This window comes from Emys orbicularis, chromosome 7 (assembly GCF_028017835.1).
Source record: "Emys orbicularis isolate rEmyOrb1 chromosome 7, rEmyOrb1.hap1, whole genome shotgun sequence".
Classification (NCBI taxonomy): Eukaryota; Metazoa; Chordata; order Testudines; family Emydidae; genus Emys; species Emys orbicularis.
Window position 1 is genome coordinate 62,643,835 of NC_088689.1, and position 25,170 is coordinate 62,669,004.

The following is a 25,170-nucleotide window of genomic DNA, read 5'->3' on the forward strand; positions in this document are numbered from 1 at the left end:
GTCTATTTATTTTCATGAGCTTTGGTAAGAAAGCCCAGGTTGGGGAATCAGGTTGGTTTTGGTTTCTGAAGCAGCTGGAATTTGATTTCAGGTATTGCCCTTCATTAACCTCCTCCACTGGTCCACACTTGCGCTGCCCTGTTAAACAGCTGCTATGTTCCATCAGTTATGGGCAACACAGTATGGGGAGGAGGTGAGCAGCCCTCAGTGATGAAAGAACAAGTTAAGGACTATTTAGAAAAGCTGGACATGCACAAGTCCATGGGTCTGGATCTAATGCATCCGAGGGTGCTGAGGGAGTTGGCTGATGTGGTTGCAGAGCCATTGGCCAATATCTTTGAAAACTCATGGTGATCAGGGGAGGTCCCGGACGATTGGAAAAAGGCAAATATAGTGCTCATCTTTAAAAAAGGAAAGGAGGAGAATCTGGGGAACTACAGACTGGTCAGCCTCACCTTAGGCCCTGGAAAAATCATGGAGCAGGTCCTCAAGGAATCCATTTTGAAGCACTTGGAGGAGAGGAAGGTGATCAGGAACAGTCAACATGGATTCATCAAAGGCAAGTCATGCCTGACCAACCTGATTGTCTTCTATGATGAGATAACTGGCTCTGTGGATATGGGGAAATCAGTGGACGTAATGTATCTTGATGTTAGCAAAGCTTTTGATACGGTCTCCCACATATTCTTGTCAGCAAGTTAAAAAAGTATGGGCTGAATGAATGGACTATAAGGTGGATAGAAAGCTGGCTAGATCGTTGGGCTCAATGGGTAGTGATCAATGGCTCAATGTCTAGTTGGCAGCCGGTACCAAGCAGAGTTCCCCAGGGGTCGATCCCGAGGCCAGTTTTGTTCAACATCTTCATTAATGATCTGGATGATGGGATGGATTGCACCGTCAGCAAGTTCGCGGATGACACTAAGGGTAGGGATAGGGTCCAGAGTGACCTAGACAAATTGGAGGATTGGGCCAAAAGAAATCTGATGAGGTTCAACAAGGACAAGTGCAGAGTCCTGCACTTAGAACGGAAGAATCCCATGCACTGCTACAGGCGGGGGACCAACTGGCTAAGCAGCAGTTCTGCAGAAAAGGACCTGGGGATTACAGTGGATGAGAAGCTGGATATGAGTCAGCAGTGTGCCCTTGTTGCCAAGAAGGCTAACTGCATATTGGGCTGCATTAGTAGGAGCATTGCCAGTAGATAGAGGGAAGTGATTATTCCCCTCTATTTGGCACTGGTGAGGCCACATCTGGAGTATTACATCCAGTTTAGGCCCCCCACTACAGAAAGGATGTGGACAAATTGGAGAGAGTCCAGCGGAGGGCAATGAAAATGATTAGGGGGCTGTGGCACATGACTTACGAGGAGAGGCTGAGGGAACTGGGCTTATTTAGTCCACAGGAGAGAAGAGTGAGGGGGGATCTGATAGCAGCCTTCAATTACCTGAAGGGGGGTTCCAAGTCTTTTCCCAGTGGTGGCAGATGACAGAACAAGAAGCGATGGTCTCAAGTTGCAGTGGGGGAGGTCTAGGTTGGATATTAGGAAACACTATTTCACTAGGAGGGCCCGGCTTGACAAAACCCTGGCTGGGATGATTTAGTTGGGATTGGTCCTGCTTTGAGCAGGGAGTGGACTGGACTGGATGACCTCCTGATGCCGCTTTTCAACCCTACTCTTCTATGATTCTATGTGCCATTTGGGGACATGGACTGTAGACCCCTCTGGAGACTATTAATTCTGCCCCCTCCTTCCTGTGCAATTGAACAATATCAGCTTCATTGTATCCGGGGATCTCCTTGGCAGCAAAACAGAGACTCAATTTGCCCCTAGTACATAAACTAAAGTACAGTACCTTCCTTTCCTCATTCTGGAAATATACACTTCAGCCCATACATAAAATGCTGTGAGAAATGTTACAGATCTCAGGAAATTAATGGGCATCTTCTTGCTGCTTTTTTTTTCCTCTGAAGAAAGTATGTGCTTAGATCCTTCACAGAACCCTCCTCTATTCAGCAGTCACTTTGGCCCAATCTTTCAAGTAGGTGAGTTGGGTGTCTAACTTCTTTAGGCTCTGTTGAAAATCCCAGCCAAAATGTGCCCACACCTGAATTACATACACCAACCCCACAGTGTATGTGCACACCACTAACATGAACACCTGCCAAAGGGCATGCACAGGTGCATACATATTTGGGGGGGGGGGGTAAATAGCTCTTTTGTCCCAATAGGGTCACAGGACACTTATGTCCTGAATTTAATTTCATGATTCTGACTCACCCACATCAGGATTATCTGTCACATGCGTTTACACCCAGGGTTACCAGTTATGCTCATGTAACTAATAGAAGCCACTGTGATGTGCCAATTGGTACATTAAAAATCCCACATTTGTAAAGCTGCTTTTAAGGTTTAGAATTAAAAGCCTTAGTATATGCAAAAAACATGAAGGGAATAGTGGAAACTGAACAGTCTCTTCCTTTTAACTCTTTCCCATTATACAAGACCAATGGGACATGCCATTAAATTAAAGGGCAATAAATTTAGAGCCAATAAAAGGAAATTTTGCCCGACACAGTGCAGAGAATCAACCAGCTGAATTCTCTTACACTAGTAGTGGCTGGATTTTACAAAGGGTTGGGTAATTTTAATGGAGAGTAATAACACGTATAGACTAGAGAGTCAGTCTAAAATACCAAGGATTATTCAGCGCTCAGGCAATCAGCTGCAAGGGTCAGAGAGTAATGCTTTGGGCACACTGGCTCTCTGCCATTGCTGCTGCTGAGTGAGATGCCACTCCAGGAGCACAATTTTGAATATACTTTCTTATTTAAACGCTGCCTGGTTCTTTCAGTTCTGCTCCTGGGCTTGCTGCTGATCTTTAGTCTATCTGGTGTGAATTCCACTGTACGTATCTCACGTTCCTCTTTCTTAGTGCAACCCCCTCCCAGCCCCTCCAAAAAAGGGGGGGGGACTGGCACTTGATTTACCGCTTTTCTCATTTGTTGACCTGGGAGTTGTGTGGGTAACACAGCTCACCCAGATCAGTAGCCATATTTTATGAAGCTCCATGGATCAGCTTTAGGAAAGGAATATTGGATAGGGAGATGGTAGAGAGCAGCATTCTATATTTTGTAGCCTTTCAGAGATTTCAAGGCTAGATGGGACCATTAGATCATCTAGCCTGACCTGCTAGTTAATAGGCCATTCACTCAGTTACCCCTGTATTGAGCCCAATAACTTGTTTTGACTAAAGTATACCTTCCAGAAAGGCACCCAGTTCTGGATTTGAGGACATCAAAAGATGGAAACTCCACCACTTCTCTCGGTAGTTTGTCACATATCTCTCTCCCACTCTTCCTTTATTTTCCACCCTCTCAACTTGCTCTACACACGCGCGCACACACACACACACACACACACCTACACACACACACACACAGCGGGGAAATGGCTTCTATACCACTGCCACTCAACGTTTACCCAGCCTGATATTCCTAGTGAAATGGGGAGAAAGAGGAGGGGAGAAGGAGGGCATGTCACACGATCAAGTGTCAACGCCAAAAAATAACCAATGTCTCAAAATTCATGTAAAAGTGAAATTTTAAGATCTCAAAAAAAAGAAATGGGGACCATTTTCTAGTGAAATTCCACAAATAAATTGTCACCACTGTTGTGCGATTCTAGACTTATGGTTCCTTGGCATCTAAACTGAAGCAGTTTGTTACACTCCCAAATGGTTGTATCGTAAATGTTTAAATCAAGTAAATGAATTTTTAACATTGCTCCTGACAGTGATTTCTTTAAGACTAGCTAGTGCAGGGGGCCTGTAATTAAAATTGCTGGGCATTGCCTTTCACACATGGGAGAACAGCCAACAGACAAAGCTAGCACAATAGAGTGCCTTAGAAGGGAAGACAATCTTTAATATGAATGAGATTGGCTGCACAAAGCCTGCTTTCCCCCTATAATGATGCTTCACACATGGAGATAGGTGTAAATGAATCCATTAACATACAGTTAGAGAGCAAATCAATTCATCTCCTTAGTTTAAGAGTGCAGCAAGTGGCTTTTATCTCAAAGTAGTAGGGATGCTGCAGTGCTCCTAAGTACACCACTTCCCTGTCTCAGTTTCTGAATGGAACTGTGTATGGCTAATTACATAGCAGAGTTACCAGTCATGGTTTTCATATAATGCTGAGAATGCTACAGGTTTCACTCTGCAGTATTCTCTAGCTTCCTTGATGTCCAGCCTAAAAATGCCAACATGTACCTCAGAACAACAGTAAGAATAGAGAGTTAAATAAAAAACAATTTAATATATCTTGGGACTTTATCCTACAAGGGGCCATGCACTGAGGCCTTGATCCAGCAAAGCTCTTAAGTACATGCTTAATTTTAATAATACCTAGCTCTTAGGCAGCACTTTTCATCACTAGATTTCAAAGCGCTTCACAATCTTTAAGGTATTTAGCCTCACCACACCCCTGGGAGGTAGGACAATGATATTATCCCCATTGTAAAGATGGGGAATGGAAGAGCAGAGAGGCTTGCCAAAGGTCACACAGGAAGTCTGTGGCAGAGCAGGGATCTGAACCCAGATCACCGGTTAGTGACCTGACCTCTGGACCATCCTTCCTCCAAGAGTGTGAATAGTCCAGCTTGTTGCTTGAGTGCTTTGCTGTATCCAGGCCCAAGTACAATGTAACTTTCAGGCTCAAGCCTTTTGGCATACACTCCTGAAACACTGATGTGTAACAAAAAAACAAACAAGTTCAGGATATTAACCCTTAACATCTGTGGGCCAGCTCCTTATCTGATTTTTTGGAGTCATTTCACTGATGTGGAGTAACTCTGGATTTACATCAGTAAATTCCGGTCAGAATCTTACCTTGTTACTTTATAACTACTCTCAGTTTTCAAAGGAAAAAACAAACAGCCACAACGATGTGATTTTAAAAAATGCAGGAAGTTGAGGGGATGGAGTTCATTACAGCCAGGGTAAGGCAAACACAGGATCTGTGATTATGGGAAAATAACTACACATGTCCGCTTGAACCTTGGTCTCTGCTTATTTTGAATGAGCAAAGGCACAAGTTAAAAACTGCTATTAACCCAGAGGGCTTGATTCTTTAAAATATAACCTTGGTAATCAGTTTGTGGCTAAGTATACAAGCTAAAAAGCTTTTCTTTGTCAATCAGCTAGCTTCTTTGTGTAAAAAGTAGATTCAGCCCAAGTCAAAAATACATAGATTCTGAACAGATTTTTTGAAAACAATTATGCTTTACATCAATCATTATTTATGAATAGAATCATACACATTATGTACACTCACGCCCACACAAACACAATTCTTATGTTAATTCTACTTCCAGATACTCAGAGTTAAAATTCTAGCACCAACGGATGTGGGATTCAAGCTGAAAAGAGGCTTCAGAAATGGAGTTTGGGGGCAGGGGCTGGACAGGATAAATCAAACTTGCTCTGTTAGCGTAGCAAGTACAAGGTAACGCTGGACACAGCAGGAATCCAGGAATATGACTGATTTCACAAGTTTACAGTAGCTCATTTTATCATTCAAATTCAATTACTGGAATTATTTATTTCTGTGGCATGTTACGGTGGGCAGTGCTGATATTATGACTAGCACAGAGTGAAGAATTTCACTCCCGTGCCTGTGAAATGTTTGCGAGCAGATTGTGAAAAAGTTTCATATTTATTCTAAATCATCTTTCTAATATTTCTTTGCAAAATATTCTTTCCCCACCATATGGTAAATCTGCCCCTTCCTCCAGGGCCACACAGATCCCTTTGTCAGCAAGACAGATTCGACTGAGCTGTTCATATGATAGGGCACCCAGATGGGGCTCAGATCACCCATCATGCACAGGGGCATATGGGGGACAAGACATGGATGGGCTAAAGGAGGCTCATGAGGGAAGACTGAGAATCCCTGGCTGTGCAGGTGCAGCTGCTGTAGAGGGGCTGTACAATATCCCATAAAGGCTACTTCATCCACTGAGCTGAAGAACCCTATACAGAGCAGCTCCATGGTTGAGATTAAGGATTTCTCTGCTCCCAGCCCATTGAACATCTGCCCAGTGCCCACTTCAGTAATTCAGGCTGTGCACTGGGCTCTGGATTTGGCCCTATGTGACCATCTTGCAAACAGTCTGTTGTGGATATTTAAAATGCACAGAGTTCAGTTAACTAAATCATGTGCTGCTAGTCAGTCTGATTGTGTACCTTTGGTTCCGATGCAAAGTCCAGTGAAATCAGTAGGAGTCTGTCCTTTGATTTCAATGGACTTTGGATCATACTTGCAAGTAACCAAGCCACACAGCCTGCATTCTCAGTGTTACCTGTTCCATTCAGCTACACAGTTTAGAATTCACTAACTCAGATACAAAAACCAAAGTTCAAATCTGTGACTGTTCATTGGAAAGTAAACAGGAAAAGGCTGTGAACACAGAGGAATCAACTTCAAGTTTGTGGTCATCATCTCCTCCCCGCCCCCTGCAATTATTTCACCTCTAGGTTGTAAAGTATGTAACAAGTACGTGAAATATATTTTAATATATGGGTATTCCACATATATATGCACGTGTACAAAAGCAAGATTACTGGAATATGCTCAAATCCCCATAAAGAATGGCCAAATACATAAAGTCAAAGATATTCCAGTTACACAAAGCTTTCCAGATTTTCCTGCTTTTCTCCATAACCCCCACCCCTCTGTTCATTTGAACCTCACTGTAAGCTTGGCTAGCTAAAAACCAAAGTTCACTTAGTCTTCACATCCCCCAGAGACAGCTTAGGGCAGAATGTGCATGGAACTCCTGATGGCATGTCAGCTAAGATGCATAGCTCCCAGACCCAGGAATGCTAGCCAATTCTGTAAGAAGATGAAGTAACAGACCAGAAAACAGCTTCAAAATCACACACAATATCCTATTCAGAACCTCAGAGCAGGGTTTCAGCTGAGAAGGTAAGCAGAGATTCCAGTATCAGCTTGAGCTGTATGCATGCAAATAGTTACAGTGCACAGCAGACTATGACGGAGATCAATTAATAGCTAACACACAGTAGGTTGGCTGGCCTTGTGCAGGCATTTACAGCTGTATCACAACTTCAGTGTTACCACTAGTGGTAATCTCATTTGGAATCTTCATGCTACCAAAGAATTTCTTTAAAAAATAAAAAAAATAAAAAAGCCTATAAAATTGCACCCACAATTGCTTCTACAGCTAACCTACTTTTAAAAAAAAGTTGCTGTAGTTAAATCTAGAGAAAGGGAAGTGGCAGTGGAAAGGAGAAGGGATTTGTGTCAATCATATGTGTTTCTGTACATGTGCAGAAAACACAGCTACAAGCATCTAGAAGAATGAAAAGTAGTGTTGGTAGTTACTGAACAGACTCACTAGCTGCTCAAAGTCAGAGAAGAAGCTACTTTTAAGAGTATGCCTCTCTGTACGTCTCTCACAATTTCAGCCCAGGATCTGAGCCAACCGGAATTCATATATATATATAAGAGCTGAGGGGAGTTTCTGTTGGAGTCAGCCAGATGGCAGAAGATGGAAGGCCAAGACAACTTGGCTGAGTCTGAAACCTGAAACATTTTGGAATCCAGCAAGATTTTCTATTTGACCAGTTAAATCAATACCCCAGTCCTGCAACTGACTGTGTGGACCCACCCCAGTATTCATGCATAGCCCCATTGGCTACAATGAGGGTCCCCAAGAGGTGTGCCTGTACAGTCAATTGTAGGATCAGGGCTTAAGGACAGTGAATCAACTATTAAAAGAGGAGTGAGAGCTGCTAGCTAGAAGGATCTGACAAGGAAGCAGTGTTTGGATATGGAGGGAGAGATCTGTGGAGTTTTCATTCCAATTTGGAAGACTTCAAATCTCACACACACTCACACACACACACACATAATTGAAAATCCCAAGTGGTCAAAAATCATGAGGCAGGCCCCGAAAATTTCCTGGGATTGGCTTAAATATCATGATTTTTTTAAATGGTATTATTGTTATTAATGTTGTTCTGAGTGCTTAATGTCACATTTTCAAGCTTTTCTCCACAATTAAGGGAGCTAGAATCTTACCTTTTAAACATATATATATATATATATATATTACTCCAGGGGGAATTCTGCGTCACTGCGTGTGTACAGAATTCATGTCCCCCTGCAAATTTCTTTGCTGCCCCACAGAAAAATGACTTCTGATGGGGAAGAAAAGGGAAGCTGCAAGAGCGGTCATGTGCCCCTCCCTGGCAGCACAGGCAGGTTGGTTTGGGCACCCGGAGCAGCTGGTAGAAACATAAATCACCACTGGGATGGGGGGGTGGGCAGTCATGCGTGTGAGAGAGTGACACTTTGTCCCTCTTGCTCGCTATTGCGGCATGTTTGGCATGGAGGAGTAGGGATTAGAGTGTTTCTGAGGAGGTAGGAGTGGGACAGGATCTGTCTTCTCAGGCAGAACAGAATGTATACTCCTGGGGGAATTCTGCACCACTGCACAGTGCAGAATTTTTCAGAAATTAATGTTCGCGCAGAATTTCCTTTCCCCCACAGAAATGCGCTGCAGTGCTGCTAGCTGCCACTAGAGGCCACTGGACCCAGCAGAGTCCAGCTCACACATAGAAGACACTGTTTGGGGGAGAGAGACGAAGCTAGAGGGTTCCTGGCAGCTGCAGTTCCCAGCATGCCCGGAGGGAAGGAGAGGGTGGTGTGCAGGAAACTCCATGCAAGCCTGGGACCAAGCCTCAGGCTGTTTCTCCCTCTGGATCTCTGGTCTCTGGGGTGGGGGAGGGATTGTGGGTGTCTGGCCCTCTGGCTAGGCTCGGGGTGGGGGGGAGGGAGAGAGAAACAGGAACTGGATTGTCATATGGGGTTTCTTTAACTCTCTACTCCTGGGGGAAATTTTGTGTGTGTCTGTATTGTTACAGACATACTTGCTGACAGGTATTTTGAAATAAATTACCAAAATAATTGAAACTGGCATGATTATGTAGTGTTATTTTGACAAATAAAATTTGCAGAATTTTAAAATATTGTGTGCAGAATTTTTAATTTTTTGGTGCAGAATGCCCCCAGGAGTAATAATACACACACACATATATAAAGGGAAGATGAGCATTTCACCTAATCACAGAATTCCAAGTGCTGTAAGGAAAAATAAACCACACCAAATATCATGAGACTCATGATGAAATCGCAAGAATTGGCAACACTGCACACAAGACATTTAGGGCCAGTCTGTAGATTAAGAAATCACCTTTGAAGATCAGAGAAGAAAGAATGTGTGCACAAAAGGAGTGTAAATATTATGGTGAACCCCTAAATTTGATGCAAATATTACATATGTACAGCAAGGAGAGTCTTTCTGTGAAAGCCCGTATATGAAGGATACATAGGAAATTTAACCTAATAGATTTTGTTTAAAATGTTATTTAAGATGTTTCAAGTACTGTTTGAAGGTTAGCAACATTCCAGTTCTGGAAACTAATGTTAAAGGAATGTAAAGGAAACCTCTATGGATCTGTATAATCAGGCAACAACATTTTAAGCATTACCATAGAATATATGATCTGGCCACAAGACTTGAGAGTTGGTCTTCTGCCATCAGATGTACATTCATAATGTAAAGCTCCTGCAGCTACCTTTACATACACAAAGTGAGGGTTTCCAAAGTTTAGAGAGCAATGGAAGGCAGTGAAACTGAGGTTCGGTTTGGAATTAAAGTGGATACCTATATACAACTCCTAACTCAGCACTTGGCCAAACCAAAATCTCAGAGCCAAACAGTCCTGAACTTTGAATATGGAGCTAAGTGTTGTGGTGCAGACCTATGTCTCATTGCTACTATAAGTGACCATACTCCCCACTATTGCCCTGCACAGCTCTACCAGAGCTAGGAACAGTCTTACCCTAACTAATCATATACAGCTCAAATCATTCCCTTTATTACAATGTAAACTGAAGACGTTACAAGTTATTATTCCCCTCAGCCTCTCCCCCTGCCTTTTATTTTTTTAAAAGGATATAGATAAATATTAAGTCTTCCTGCTTTAGGATTAGGATATATGAATAAACTGAATCCATATAACTATGTAGTCTTGTCATTTGTTTTGTAGACTTCATGTTAGTTTATCCTCTTCAGCAGCCAACTCTCTTCCAAATATAACTTCTTCACTATTCTCTCAAATGGCTATAAATTGTAAAGACAAGTATCTAGTTGCAACTTTGTGTGTAGCAAATGCAGCTCCATAGAAATGTGGCCTTGAGGGTCTCTCCATCTACACCACTGGAGTGGCTCAGGTGATGAGAAGAAAGGGGATGAGGGACGACATGTTCCACGAGATCCTGCAAGCCTCTGGTGTTGCACATACCGAGCAGAGGGCTTGGAGGAGCACCCTTGTGGACAAAATGGAAAGGGATAGTGCAGAGAGGAGAAACACACAGGAAAAGGACAGACACACGCAGCAGGTCTTCTCAAGCGCCAGATGGACATGCTGGAGATTCTTATAGACCTTCAGGTCCAAGTAATCCTTGCTTGCCTCCCGCTGCAGTCTATCGATAACTGCATTCTGGGACCTCCCTATGCTCCCTGCCCCTACATTCCACATATATTTCGTGGCCACTGCATTACCCCTACCACTCCATCCCAAGGGAGAGTACACACAATCAGAGCTGCACATACACTGACCTATGAGAGATACGGTTGGTGTATTTGTGTTTGAAATGAGAATGACTGTTCTTTCCCCTTCAAAGGTTCTTTTCCCTGTATTTATATAGTTTCATTCAGTTACAGTTATTTTTGTTTGCATGAGTTTGGAATAAAAGTTTATTTATGGAAACTTAATTCATCTTTAATAGTTCACAACATGTGGTAGCTGGGGCTGACATCCTTCAAAGATAATAGCAATAGGTGCACTTGCAATGTGTTATTACCACACACACAGCACTCATAAGGTTCAGACCAGAATGCTAAAAAACAATGCCAAGCAGAGAACACTACAAGAACACGCGTTACTGTGCCTCACTTTTGAAATGGTCAAAGCCTCTCTGAGCTGTAAAGCTCCCTGTTGAACTCTTCTTATAGCTCTGGTATCTGGCTGCTCAAAATCAGCAGCCAGATGTTCCACCTCCGTATTCCACCTTGGCAGAAGCTTTCCCCTTTTGCTTCACAGATATTATGAAGCGCGCAGCAGGCAGCTATAATCCTGGGGATATTTTTTTCATGAAAGTCCAATCCCGCGAGTAGACACCGACAGCGACGATTCAAACAGCCAAAGGCACCTTCAACGGTCCTCCTGCACCTGCTTAGCCTGTAGTTGAAGCACTCCTTGCTGCTGTCAAGGTGGCTGGTGTAAGGTTTCATGAGCAATGGGAGTAACGGGTAGGCTGGGTCTCCAAGGATCACTATTAGCATTTCCATATCCCCAATGGTAATCCACCGGTCTAGAAAGGAAGTCCCTGCTTGCATCTTTCTGAACATCCTTCTGTGTTTTTAAAGATGTGTGTGTCATGCACCTTCCTTGATCAGCCCACGTTGATGTCAGTAAAAGATTCCCTGGTGATCCACCAGTGCTTGCAATACCATAGAAAAGTAGCCCTTTCTGTTGATGTACTCCTTGGCAAGGTGGTCTGGTGCCAAAATAGGGAGATGTGTGCCAGTTATTGCCCCCATCGGAATTTAGAAACCTCACTGCTGCAAAACCATTCAGAAGGTCCTGCATGTTGCCAAGAGGACACACTTAATGGCCTTGCACACTTGCATCACAGCAACCCCCCGGTGGATTTCCCAACTCCAAATTAATTCCTGACTGATTGGTAGCAATCTGGCATGGCCAGCTTTCACACAGTGATTGCCACTCGCTTCTCCAGCATGAGTGAAGCTCTCATTTTGATGTCGCTGCACTGGAGGGCTGGGGCGAGCTTCGTGCATCATTCCATTAATGTGGCCTTTTGCATCCGAAAGTTCTGCAGCAACGGCTTGTCATCCCAAACCTGCATAATGATGCGATTATGACAGAATCCAGAGGTCCGGTGCTCTTGCACGGATGTAGAACAGCCCCTAGGAGGACCCCTTCAGTATGTTACCCCCCCATGCGGGTCACTCTCACAGGGTTAAACCCCTTGGCTTTACTGCCTCCTGGGACCAAACCTCTGAGCCTTCAGCACCCTGGTTTCACTCTGTGAGCTCCCCTCAGTGAGTCCATTTGAATTGGACTCCTGGGGAAGGCTTGCACATCCAAAGGGAGCAATGCACCCCTAAATTCCTTAATCAGGAGTGACTCTCAGACAGTATTGTAAAAAGCAGAAGGATTTATTAGATGTCTGGAACACAGTGTAGAAAGTCTGTGGTGAGCAAGAGAACAGAAAGTTACAGCAAAGTCCATCTGGGTCAGTCCTGTGCCCCAAGCTCTCTCTAACCCCCCCTTGAATGCCAATCCAGAAGAATGTGCTGCTTCCAGGCGCATTGTGTTCATAACGGGGGGAGGGATAGCTCAGTGGTTTGAGTATTGGCCTGTTAAACCCAGGGCAGTACGTTCAATCCTTGAGGGGGCCATTTAGGGATATGGGGCAAAAATCTGTCTGGGGATTGGTCCTGCTTTGAGCAGGGGGTTGGACTAGATGACCTCCTGAGGTCCCTTCCAACCCTGATATTCTATGAACTTAAATAGAGCCACACTGATTTAGACAAACTGAAATTACCACTTGGTTAACATTTGAGATTTAATCTGTGTTTTATTTTTCTTATGATCATTATTGTTATTTTGTAAGAAGTGTTATATTAACAATAATTTATGGTGTGCAATCTTGTTGTAGCTGTGTTGGTCCCAGGATATCAGAGAGACAAAGTGGACGAGGTAATATCTTTTACTGGACCATCTTCTGTCGGTGAGAGAGACAAGCTCTGTGTAAGATTGAAAGCTTGTCTCTCTCACCAACAGAAATTGGTCCAATAAAAGATATTACCTCACCCAGCTTGCCTCAGTAATGTAGGGTGACGTTGAAATGTGTGCAGCTGCAGTTTCTGTAATATTTTGGATTAAAATGTACCATTATTATACACTCCTTGTGTAATATAAACATAACAGTAAAAACAAAGGGCCTGATTCTGTTGTTCTGCACTATGTGAAATCACGTATACCAGTGTGAAGAGAACGCAAAGTGGGTGTAGTGATCTAGTAGTGTTTCACACTCACTCTCCATTCACTTTACACTGGTGTGCATGACAACACAAGGTGTAAGGCAATGGGGTGCTCAAAAATCTTTACATCTTTTCAAAAACATCCCCTCAGTGCCGATTTCCTCAAGAATAGTCTGATCAGTCACTCCTTACCAACTAAGAGAGAGTTTCATTTGATCCACTCTGGACTATAACTGGGCTTCTTATAGCCGTCAACATTCCTGAGCAGGGGTAACTTGTTGAAATTCAAAAAAGACTCAGGTCTAGAAGAGGGTTTAACCCAGAAAAAAAAAATCATTTATCAACTAACATTAACTTGTTTACCAAAGAAAACGGCAATATCTGATACTTCCTGCCCAATCTCTCTCTATATATATTCAATCTGAAACATGATACCTTTGATATGTGTTGACCCTGCCAATCTCCTCTTTTTGCTTTGGTTTGCCCCACAAAGCAAATATTTTTGTACAGCACATTGTTGCAGGCTTCCCTAGCGGTAAAGCACCTTCTGAAAACAGATGCTAGTGTTAAAAGATCCCATCCAGGCCATTCAAAAAGCACTCCTCCCCACTCCCCCTTCTCTCCCCCCTCCCCCCACTTCCATTAAAGGATAGAGTTTCTCAGCTTCTTAAAACATAACCCTATCCTGTTTCCACTGAACTGAATGCTCAAACATCCCATCAATTTCAAGGGAGCTGGCTCAGACCCTTAATTTCCTTTGTCTGAAGACATTTAAAACACATCTATGTTTTCAAAAGCAGTTATGGCTTTAGCTGAAACCCTCAGAAAAAAATGGGCGGTATTAATTGTGCTTGCTTTGCATGTTGACGATGTGGCCCTGTGAAAATCTGCATTGTGGTGGTGGTGTTGGATTGCATAGGGTCTCACGCCGGATTATATTTTGTATTGGCTTATTTGGTTTCATTTTTATTAATATTATTATTATGTCTTGCTGGAAATCAACTATTCATTTGATTCATGTCTACACCTGAAAGGACTATGATTATGATGCAAACTATCACATACTTTACTTAAACATTAGACAAATGGAGGACTGTATATCTTCACACTCCTATTGTACATGCCCAATTAGTTGCATCATGCATTCCAGTACAACGGGAATACTTCCTATGTGGTTTCTGCTAAATACCTTTGTGACAGTTTCTTGGCAAGAACTGAGGCAGAGAGGTTAACATATGTTAAGAATGTGTACAGCAGGCATTCCTCGTTAGAATGTAAGTAAATAGGAAACATCGCAGCAGTAGCATTTCCTGTGCTCTAATCCAGGCAAGTTTGCTTTAGAAATTTTTGAAACAGATATCAGGAATATGTTCATTCTGTATCAGAACTACACTCCCAGTTCTACAGTGGGAGATAATCTTTGTCCTCTTCACCCATTCCAATCCATAATCTTACCTTTCGGTCCACATGGCCTACTTCAGGGATGTCTAGGGTGGGAAGGTAAAATTAAGGATTGGAATAGCTGAAAAGAAAGCTTCTTAAAATACAAACCTAGGTACAAACAATTTCTACTCCCACTGCTGCAATGGAAGTACAGTTCCACGTCATAAGTGTTACTGAAAAAGCTGTTTTTCTCATTAGGCCTCCCACTCTCAGAATCAGGCTCATAATAAAATTTTACAATAAATTAAGAATTGAAATATATGAGGCAGTGCATACTGTTCTTTAAATCTGTAGCAGAAAGCCAGACAGGACAGAGCTGAGGCAGACATACTACAGTGACGTTTATGACAAAAGGAGACAAAATAGTTTTCATGAAAACACTTACAATTTTCTAATAAAATTCCTTGTTCAGTGTTAGAAGACAGAAAAGCAAAGGAAAATTTGCTTCTTATTCACCATTGTCAGACACCTAAATGGAGAGGATTCTAAATACAATGAGCTTGTGTTGATAATAACAGGCAAATTTCTTTTCTTTAGAAACACAAAGTTGTGTGCCAAAATTAAGAGATAAAAATATGACACACAAGCCTTCACTTCCAAAAGATTGACAATGAACTTCAACTACTCAGCAAAACAAATGTTTGTTCAACAGACCCATCTTCTGTGCTTTTAAAGTTTAATTTATATTTCAGTGGTATATCTGTATATATAGTCTTCTTACCTATATTTCAATGCTTCAAATGGTGCCAATGAAAGGAATTTGTGGAAGCCACAACTACAGACAGGAGATAGACCTCTTCATTCATCCAGTCTATCTACCTAGCAGTACAGGATTTTTCTCTATATTACATTTTCTGATATTTTGTCCAGACAAAATTTAAGAAGTCCCCCAGTGATGGAATTTCAAACACTTCCCTTCACATCCTACAGCCCATATCTAAAGCTCTGCAAGATACAGTACAGTGGGGAAGAAGTGCAGTGGTCTTTGCCTATAGAAGAAACAGATATAATACCTCCAAGGTTGTGCTGGCCTGCACACAATTGCCATGGTACTTGCTATACCCTATTCTCTACTCAGCCCTTCCCAAAGCTGTTCTGCTTCTAAAGATCAGTGCATACTGGAGATGGAGTCATGGCTAAATCCCACCTAGCTGGCCTTCCCCCTTCCACCACTCAAATATGTGCAGCCCAATTAGGAATGCTTCCAGAAGTGCCATGCTTCCCTTTGTAGCACATCCAATATGTCACAGTTACTGTCACAGTTCAGGTCAACTGCATCTGTATTTCCTCCTCATGGTCCAGCAAGGGCACCCACTCAAGGCTCTCAGCCTATCACCTCTTTTGGGGGGAGATGTGCATTTCTCTCCCTCTTGACAAGGTATTTCCAGGTGGCAGAGTTCTCTGCCTACAGTGAGAGTTCCCCAGCAAGGCAGACTGCTCAAAGGAGGCCCACTTTGCTTTTCTCTTCAGAGGGTTTAAACAGTTATCACCCAGCTTTTCCTAAGCAAACACATTTATTCTTACAGAGAAAACATATTTGAAACAATAAAAACCTATATCCATGCGAATAAGCTTACCAGAGATCACACACAACCCCTTCCATCTCTACAAGGGATCCGGTCGGTGTCAGTTCTTCCAACCCTTCCCTAAGGACAGGGGCGGCTCTAGCTTTTTTGCCGCCTCAAGGACGGCAGGCAGGTTGCCTTCGGCGGCATGCCTGCGGGAGGTCCGCTGGTCCCGCGACTTCGGCGTACCCGCCGCCGACTTACCGCCGAATCCGCGGGACTGGCGGGCCTCCCGCAGGCATGCCGCCGAAGGCTGCCTGACTGCCGCCCTCGCAGGGACCGGCAGGGCCCCCCCGCAGCTTGCCGCCCCAGGCATGCGCTTGGAGCGCTGGTGCCTGTAGCCACCGCTGCCTAAGGATTGGGACCTTCCTCTAGAACAGAAAGTCCCGCCTGTTTGCTGGATCAGAAGGAAGGGCCTAAATCAGTTTAATCTCAGGCTATTTATCCACAAGTCCTTTCTTTGTCTGTTGGCCCCTGGAGAAATCACTTTGAACATGTATAGCTTAAACTCCTCAAGAGGTGGTACCTTTGAAGGTGTTACAACCTGAGTGAATTTACTTAAGCACCCCCTACTGTTCTTAGTTCCTGGAGAGACTATGCTTACCCTACCCCAAGGAATTACATACAATCCATGGCCCACAGTGATACATAAACTTAATTCGGTGAAATCTCCCAAAAGACATTGGAATATCTGTCACAGTTAGTTAATAGATAAGGTGCCAAAAGATGGCAGTAGAATATGTAGCATAGTTCCTGGGTTTGGTAGGATCAGTAAAACTTTCTGAGCATTGCAAATGGCTTCCTCTGTGCAGCTCTTGTCATGGAGATGGAGCTTCTAACAACATGCAATCATTCACACTACAGTGTCTGTTTAATGCTTGAACGAAAGGATGGAACCTGAACAAAAACACACTCAGACAAACATGTAATTATTTGTGGGTTTAGATCTTATGAGGGTCTCTTTGAGGGAAAAAAAAGTATATTTCTACTCAGGGGAAAACCCCACATGGTCTTTTGCACAAGAGATTAAATACATTTTTCAGCTATCTTATTATAAAAGGGCAATCTAGGCAAATCATATTCACTATGTTTTTGTGTGCCAGAAAAGCATCAAAATTTCCTAGTCCAGGCTGGGGTTGTATGAATCCATTCATAAAACAGCAGGAATATATGAAAAATGAATCATAATACTCAGAAAAGAAGGTGGTTTCTTTTCCCATTTGCCAAGATTAATGCATGGTAAAACACTGGCATTCCATGTGAACATTAGTCATTTCCATAGGCTCATTCTATGGAGTAAACATTTGTCTAACTTGTTATTCTGACTTTCCTTTTTGCCATCTGCCTCTCTTTTCCTCATTTTTCTCTCTTTATTTTTGTATCTGCTGCAATTCTCTGGGAAGATCCCTTCCAGATTCCTGACCAGAGTTTTGGAACAACCCCATAGAATTAATCCCAGGTTTTGAAGTAGGTATAATGCATAGTCTGTCTGCAATTTGAATTTTTTTAATTTAGTCTAGTGTAAATGCTTGTGCAGTGTGGGCAAATTCAGCAGGGTGCCTAGTTTTCAAACATGCGTGTTTACACCAAGTGCCCAAACCCACATACCTGCTTTAGGCACCGGATGTGGCAATTTGCATGCTCAAATGTGGGATTTGAAAACTTGGCTTTTTAATTTTACAGCATTCTTTCAAGAAGCTCCCAGTAAACTGAGACACCAGGCCAGATCCTCAGCTGATGTTAACTATCACAGCTCTTTAAAAGTCTATGCTGCTTTGCCATTCATTATACACCGGTTGAAGATACAGCTCTCTATGTCTGTCACTCTCCATCTCCCTCGCCAGCCACCCTCCCTCCACTTTTCTTCACTTCCACATTTTTCCTTTTGTTCTCTCAGAATTTTGTTTCCTTGTTTTTCCTCCTCCTTTTGTAGTCTGTATTTAGCTTATTCTTCTGCTCTTTGTTCTTCTTTCTCCTGATGCCTGGATTAATTTGCTTCATTTCCTGTGTTTATGTCTTACTACTTTTGTCCCTCAGTATTTCTCTCACCATTTGTTTTTCTATTTCTCTCCATTCCCTTTTTCCCTTGCTTCCTGCTTTTCCCCTCCATTAATCACCATTTTCCTCTAAAATCTTTTTTTTTCTTCCCACCTATTTTTTGATGGTTTTCCTATGCAAGGAATCAGTGACCAGATTGTTCCATGGTATTTCATTGGGAATATTTTAAGATCAATCATCATTACTGGGACCTCTTTGCCAAAAATGAATTATTATAGCAGACTGGTCAAAAAGCCATCCACTGGTAAATTCAGGTTTAGACCAAATCCATTACACACATTGGTTCTGATAGCTCCCTTAGCTGACACATCCCTACCCTATACTGTAAATACAGTTTGAACACTTAAAAAATTACTCACTTTATGTAGCAAAGCAGTAAAACTCTCCCAGGGACACATTGTCTCTGATGGACAGGATGTTTTGTTGGTTGGATAATGACATGATATAAAATACATCAGTATAAACACAGAGAGCAATATTTTAATGTCATGTCAAAGACTGAATCATTCAGTCAGAACTATTTTGCTGTGATACTGAATGGGATAATTTCTCTTTAATTCTTAATTGACTCCACTAATTGATGTTGTGATTAAATGTGTAAAAATACTATTAACTATGGTTTTTTCTGAAAGGCACTTAATAAATATCGCCGTTTTCTATTGTACTTCAAAGTACAGTTAAGCAGGTTGTTAACCAGACAAAGGCAACACTACAATAACAGGCACAGTTAGTATTATTGGATTTTTAGTCTTTCAGGCTATACACTAAAGCAGTGATAGCCTGGGTGAGCCATTTACTCACACGGAATTGCAAAGAGCCAAAAATAACCAGAGAAGGACATTTTGACACTGCTGTGATGTTTGTATCATGGCACTGCAACATGGCCACTCATGTTAATGTAGCACCATTATGCTTGCATTGTAGCAGTATCGTGATTAATAGTCCTGAGACTATTCAGCACCATGGTATTTAATCTCTTCTTCTTTCATTCTGTCATCTGATCTAGTCCATCTAGTCTGTTCAATGTCACCTGTCTCCATGTTTGTGGGAGATTAGCACCAATCAAGTACATGGACTCCACAAAACACATAAGCAGAGCCCCAAAGAGTTACATGCAGGTTTCAGTGTCATGGGTTGAGTAGTACTGCCACTCAAGTCATTTTCAGAGTCCTCATCTCCACGCAATAACCCTTGTGTATACTGTGTAACATTGATAAACATACATTGTACAATGTTTTGTAAAGATGCGTGGAAGTCGATATGTTAGAAAATGCCACTTTCGGCATGCTTTATTTTCAGTGAATAAAAATCAGGAGGAAAGATTTGCCTCCAATGATTCTTAAAAACCCAGTATAAATGTACCTGCCTCTAACTGAGCAGAAGCCGATTTATAGCAGCTACCTGATTCTCCACAGTGGATTCCACATTAGCTGTAATTCCAGCAACCCTTTCTGGGACACTGGAAAAGACCTGAAGTTTCCATCTTGTGTGATTCCAAAGAAAGACAATCCAGCAAAATAAGTAGGACTGTTACTCAACAAAATGGTGCAAGGTGGGACAGGCTGGGTCATCCTGCAGTCTTGTAACAAGCTTCCTACTCCACTCTTTGGACTACCACCAAGCTGGACGCTTTCAAGTTTATAAACACCCATGGGTTATTTATTGTTCACCAGTACAGCCTTGTGCAGCAACATACAACTGGAGGTAAACTTCTTCCTTAGCCCACTCTCTGGGGAAAGAGAGGGCAAGATCTCCCCATCCTGAGATCGTGTCCCCCTTGGTCCCTGCCATCCTTCCCCTTTGCACCTCCTTCCTGACCTTTAACTCTTCCTACCTGATGGGTAGGTCAGTGCCCTGTCTAATTAAGCCTTTCAGCCCCAATTAAATCCACTTTGGGAGGGAAATACCCAGTACCTTAGTGACCAGAATGCTGAGTCAGCTCTGGCTCCTAGCACTCTGTCACAGGCCTATCCTCCATGCTGCCCATATGAGGAGCAGATTTTACTCCCCAAACTGGTCCTTCACATCTTATGTGGTAAAGGCTGTGAGCAGCATTATTGAGGTAGTTTGTGTGCAAAAGGGATGGAAGACCTTGCACTGCCCTTCCACATACTTGAAAAAACAGAGCAACAGAGACAAATCTTGGCTTTATCTTGACATCAAATTCAACATTTACAAACTTGGCTGTCAGAGCAAAAACAACTGAGAGCAACCTCACTAGCAAGTACTACACAACTTGGCATTGCCTTTCTACAGCTCCTTGCCAGGTTGGTGTAATGCCCCTGTGTTTGCAGTGAAATTTATGAACATTCCTCTCTAGAGCTGCAGTGAATCCAGGTACTCCCTTCTCTAGCCTGGTATGATCTATGGGCAGGCAAACTGGTGTACCAACACGATCAAAAACCTTTAGTACCATGTCAGTATGTGCTATATGCCCCTTGTTTTGTTTATTTTCCTTTTGTCTTGGAGTGTATTAGCAGATAATACTTAACATATGATCCAGCCTTTTCAACTGATGCTGCAAGAATGTTATATGGCTCATTCCCAGCACATTGGTTGGAGAGTATTTGAACTAACCACACAAACTCAGTAATTAATTTCACCATGGTCTAATAGGCTTTTACCACTGAGCTGAATGAGTAAGGATGCCATAAGAAGGAATCCCCATTCCTCTGAGTCCTTAGTAGTTCATATTACTATGTGACGAGCCTAAGTCATGTTTTTGAACTGGAGAAAATAACATTTGATAAAGCAGGAAAATAAACAACTCAGTAAGTCTTTCTGACAGGGTGTACAGGCCCCCTTGGGATTCTTTCAGGGAATGCTCTTGGGCTGGAAGAACCCTGTCCCATTTGGTACATCAGAATAAAACCCCATGAGCCATGTAATCAATGTAGTGCTTTTACAAGCCAACGCACTAGCTGCCCAGGAAGCCAGTTACAGCTACCAGTGTATCTATACTGAACTGTGATCCAGATACTAATTGGTTTTCATGATTCTTTGGAAGCAGAACTCCTGATGAGCAGGAGGGAATTTCTGTCTCTGGTGTCTGGCTAAAAAGAAAAGAGCTAAACCTTAGGGCTGGTTGAGCTAGAAAAGACAGCTGGCCTCATTACATTTAAACAAGCCCAGAAGGAAGACAGAGAGGGGGACAAGAGGTCCTCTCTTGAGAAGTTCCTACTGTCTAGAAGCCAGGACACTGAGCTCTGAGAAGCAAGAACTTATATTGTACATTGGCCTCTAGTCTGATTTAGAGACTTTACATATTTTTAACTATAATAGGGATATATAGGCAGTGAATCTGGATGCTGCTACGTTAGATTTGGAAACACTCCCACCTGTAAACAAAACTAGAATGCCAATGAGGTACTTTCAACTTAGATTCCTGGTGAATGTTCTGTCAAGCCCTGCTGACCCCAAGGACTTCCACAGTTCATTTTTTAAAATAAATAAATAAAATTATTCTCCCAGATGGTGAGCCCAGCAACTCAAACCATAATCCCCCAAACTCACATCAGCCTATTCACAATACATCAAAGCTGAGATCTTTTTTCCCCCTCCCTAAAAGCATTCAAGCAAGTGGAAGAGCTAATACAACTCTTTTGTCCATCAAGATACAAAACTTATTAAAAGAGACATTTGAATTGCAGGGGGAAAATCTGCTTCTTATTATATAGCTAACAATTAGGAGAGGGAAAAACAAATTCTGAAATGACTGCAAATTACTACTGTTGTTTATGCCATTCAAAACACATCCACTGAGTGGTAGGAACTCACATGGCATTTTATACATATACAACTATGCAGTTCCCAATGATCAAACATTTAGTGAACTATTTTTCCAATAACTTTCCTAAACTGTCTGACGCTCTGCAACTAAAGGTTAAGTAGGCCTGCAAGAAGGCTCAGGGCAGGAAGTACATATTGCAACAGACAGGTGGACCAGTAGTCAAACCATCAACAACATGATTGTTACAGTTAACTGGTTTTCATTTAGAAGTGCATCTTTTGCTTCTGTTCCTCCCTACTGCCCCTAAGCAAGTTTGCAGACAGGCTGCTCTTTTCATTGCAATGTGTGATAAAGATCACTTAGTAGATAATGTGACAAAAAATGTGTGGCTTACCTTACCTGACCCTCTTTTAGATCTTTAAGTAACAGTAATGCTGGGAATATAGCTTTTTCTGCCACTGAGAATGGTGGTTTTGCCTACACATGGCTCTGCTGTGAAAAAGAGAGATCAAAGTAAAGAATTACACACACACACACACACACACACACTTCAACAGAACTCACATAACTGCAAGAGGTAATATACTGAAAGGACTGCTGATTCCAAGAGCTTCGACCCAACATCTATGCATGTCGTTACTCTGCTACCTGCTTAATCCAGCCTCGCCTACTGAATATCCTGCTCATATCAAGTATTGTCATCTTCTACTCATAAGAAGTACATTCAAATACTGTAACAATAGGACACATTAAAATATATGCTGCTTGTGTGATGCATGTACCCAAGACAAAAATGTTATCAGGAAGCTCCTTTACTCAGTTAATTTTTCTGGTTACATTGTAGCATCAACATTTATGCAATTCTGTTATAGTCGGCCACTTACTGCTACTGTGAATTCCCTCCACCCAGAAGGATGGTGGGCATTTGTGCCTTGCTAGTTCCATAGGCAGAAAAGTATCTTAAAGATGCCTATATCTGATAAGATTTCTATAGCATCTTTGTGAAGGAAAATGCATCTTTTGAGACATTTCACAAAATCGCTCTGACAGGGGGGGAAAATGGCTGCTCTCTAAGTCTCTACTAAACACAATGACCAAGGCAAGGTTTATTGGAGGGGTATGTGCATGGAACAGGTAATGCCTTTATGGATGCCCCATTTATGAGTTATGATGATTTGACCCCAAAGTATATTTAGAAGAGAGAGATATTATTCCAGGAGATGGTGCTTTAAGAAAAGCCCCAGATTTTACAAGACGTGGGATAAAATTACAAGACTTGGCAACACAAGTTCTAACGCAGCTTTAATATAAACAATGTCATACTCACAGTCACTAGTCCAATGCCTTGATTTTTTTTCCAAACCTTTGATTTTGCTCACCTCTAAACTTGTCCCTGATTCCATCCTGAGCCTAGATATAGTCTTGTTATAGTTAGTTCCCAAATTGTCCCCCCGCCCCCTACATTCCTGTTCATTAAGCCTCTTTCAACACAAAAGCATCCAGAGCTAAAGCCCTAAATCACTATGATTTTCCAGTGTGTATGAAAACATATTGGGCCAGATTCTCTGCTGGTGTAAACTAGCGCAGCTCCATTATTTCTTTAGTAACTAAGGCAAGCCACTTTAATTAACAAGGCCACCCTAAAGCATGTGTCTGTTCTCCAAGACACACTCTGTTTTATTTATTAGACAAATTGTTCATATTCATGACTATAGATTTTAAACAAAGATTTCTAGTGATAATTACCACACTTCCATATGTACTTCATCAATTCTGAATTTTATTATTACTAATTTTCTATACAGCATATGCCAGTTCCCTGTATTATAAATACAAGGTGGTTAATGCCTGGGTAATTGTATTTACCCATCTCACGTTGTGTTTTGAGGATTAGCCACAGTACTTTTAGCCAGGCCAGAAGGGAAGTGCTTCTTCTAGAATTTTCAAGCCAGACACTAAAATTGCACCCAGCAGTAGTGCTGGTACCATATACTCTATGTGACATATTTGTGGGTAGAAACACCTTTCATCAATGTAAACTATGGAGTTAATAGCATTTAGGCGACACATATTCCAAAGCCTTTTCTAGTGAATAGCACTCATGTTCATGTCACACCATCCAAGGACCTGATCCTGCACAGCTTTCATGTACATGTTAACTCTAAGCACAAGAGTAGTCCCACTGATTTAAAATTAAGCACGTGCATAAGGACAGGATTCAAAGCCCAGTGAGGGCAGTGAAATGACTCCCATTGATTTCAATAGGCTTTGGATCAGGCCGTAAGAGAGTAGGAAATAAAAAAAAAACTCTTTACCCTAAAATATTTTGCTAAATCACATTAGAACTATGTATGCCTTTCATCATGCAGATGCTCACCTCTTCCCCCCCCCCCCACCAAGAATATTAGCACTGTTATAGCAGTCCTTTCGCTATTCTGCTCGACCTTTCAAAGGAAGAAAGCATCCAATAATTGAATGTTTAATTATCAAGTGGTACATTTCAATTATCTGCAGGGATCTGAAAGGAACACCAAGGGCTTAATGAGTGGACAGCTAGAATTTCAAGGCGCAGGTCATTTTTCAATCATCCATGTCTTGACAAGCTGTCCTAATCGGAAATGTGTGGCATTGATGTAGACATATCTAAAAAGTATCTTTACTGTCAGGGGATCGAAAAACAATATTCTATTGCCATGAAGGGATTTTCCACGCCCGCCCCTTCTTGTTTTGTACCTAAAGTATGTGGCAGGGTCCTGTTTTAAAATTCAGAATGGAGATCCCTGCTAGCAGATATTTCAGCAGAAATCAGAAGGAAATGCTTTGCCAATGTAGGCAGCAGGTCTTCAGGGATTTTTCAAGACTGTGCTGAAGAAAGCAAAACATATGCTCATTCGGGACAATTTGTACTTCACAAACATTTAACAGCTAGTACAGAGGAATACAAATAGAGACAACAGTGTGCGCATATTAAACCAGAGCTCCCTGTTTCAGTCTTATTAAATAGATACCTGTGTCTTTGTTCCCATTCTTCAAAAATCTGCACCACAATCCTAACCCTTTGCTGCCATTTATTTCATGATCCAGTTTTGTTTTACTGAAAAAATAACAGGAGTACTTGTGGCACCTTAGAGACTAACAAATTTATTAGAGCATAAGCTTTCGTGGGCTACAACCCACTTCTTCGGATGCATATATATGCATATATATGCATC